This window comes from Bactrocera tryoni, unplaced genomic scaffold (genome assembly GCF_016617805.1).
Source record: "Bactrocera tryoni isolate S06 unplaced genomic scaffold, CSIRO_BtryS06_freeze2 scaffold_25, whole genome shotgun sequence".
Lineage (NCBI taxonomy): Eukaryota > Metazoa > Arthropoda > Insecta > Diptera > Tephritidae > Bactrocera > Bactrocera tryoni.
The window spans coordinates 10,501,196-10,503,088 of NW_024395977.1; the positions used below are offsets into that span (position 1 = coordinate 10,501,196).

At 33.5% G+C, this 1,893-nt stretch overlaps 1 pseudogene; it reads left to right on the plus strand.

Moving 5' to 3' along the window:
• The first annotated feature begins 776 nt into the window (after positions 1 to 776).
• On the plus strand, positions 777 to 1,685 carry LOC120780705 (annotated as a pseudogene).
• The last annotated feature ends 208 nt before the right edge of the window (positions 1,686 to 1,893 follow it).

Consider the following 1,893-nt stretch of genomic DNA (forward strand, 5'->3'; position numbering starts at 1 on the left):
AGTTCGCTTGCGTTCATGAATGAAAATATTGTTGTTAGGTGTTTTTCTACAATTTTGGGCATCGACTATTTGGCTGCCATATTGACTTGTGACGCTGCTGACGCTATTTGAAACCATTGGTGTTTTTGTAGAACAATATTTATCACTTTTGCGGGTGACGTATGCATTATTTGTGCGGGAATGTCAAACGCACATGTCTACATGTGAACGGATATAAGTATGTATGATGCTATTTGAAACGATTGTTGCTTTTGTAAAGCAATGTTTGTAGTTTTTGGGTGACATATTTACATTTGTACGCATATTTGTATGTTGGTTTGTGTATACATTATTTGTTCGGCAATGTCGTCCACATATGCATATGTATGTACATATAGAGCAGTGCGCGCACACTCTTTACTGATAAATGCTAATATCACGATTTGAATTTGAATTCTACTTACATATGTATATATGTAACTATGTGCTAATAAATATCTAGATGCGTAAGAAAATTTAAGTGAAGAAATGTAATTTACATACAATATTAATGTAGTACATATGTTATTTAGGATATTATGATAGTATGTCATATATATACTCTTATTCTGTGCACTTGACCAATTAATAAAATATTGAAAATTAACTCAAATATTTACCAAGTCAGAAATATTTTGGTATTCTGTGACAATCTTGATAAGTAAAAGCTTTAGTTCGTAAAGCTTTTCCCCACAGGTGTGGTGAACAAAATAATGTAAATAGAAAACAGCTGATTTCTATTCAAATTATTCGTTAAAATGGACTGTTCCGCAACGTAAGTTTTCAAATTATAATTATTAAAAAATTTATAATTTAACTTTTATTTGGGAAACCCAAACACGATAGAGCTACGCACGACAGCTGGAGGCATACGTTTTATTTTGCCAAGTACACCCAGAAATGGGTACGGGTAAAAATTGCCCAAAAACGCCTCAACCGATGAAGGAGTTGTGGCAACAGTTGGCAGATGAACTTAATTCGTGCAGAGGACTAATACGAAGTACTGCAAAATGGAAAGAGGTAACATTTTAGTTTATTTTTCGTTTATTTATTATATTGTGTCAATTTGTAGACGTTAGGCGTTTCGAAAAGCCAACTGCGCACTCGTGCAAGGCGGTTGAAAATGAATCAAAGGCTCACAGGTGGAGACCCAAGTTCCAAGCCTATGACGGACTTTGAAGAAATGGCTTTGTCTACATTTGGCTCGGGTGCTGTACATGGGATGCAAAATGTACAAAGCCTTGGTTTAATGCCAATTGAGCCAACGGTTGAATGCGCAATTACATTACCCACGGGTAGTCCTCTGCAATTATGCAGTCAGGTAGAAGCAACCCCAAATCCCGAACATTATCCAGTAAGTCCATTGACACCAACTACATATCTTAGCTTGGAAAACCAGGTAAGTTTTCATTATGATATAATTACAAAATACATACATTTTTTTTGCAATTTCTTATTACGTTTTTTCGTTTAAGGATGTTGCAACTTCGGTGCTATCACGAAGTGCACGAAATAAGCTCATCAGCACTTTAATAGCTGATATACCAAAAAGGAATGCTGCTGAAGAGGAGAGGCGACGGGAGCATCGTGAAACGATGCAGGCCATTCAAGGCGTAACTAATTCAATAACGGAGCTAATAAAATCGTATATTAATAATGTAAAATAATTTCTAAAGTTTAATTAAAATTAAAAAAACTTATGTGTAATACTTTTATTTAATTAATATTTATTGAATTAAATAAGTTTGGTTGTTTTTTGTTTTAGAAGAAGAAAAAAATTAAATACAAATTTCAATTTGTTTTCTTTTAACAAAAAGGATAAATAAATAAACAAATAATGCAAGTAAGTAGTGCATTTCGAAAGTCGAATTGTGA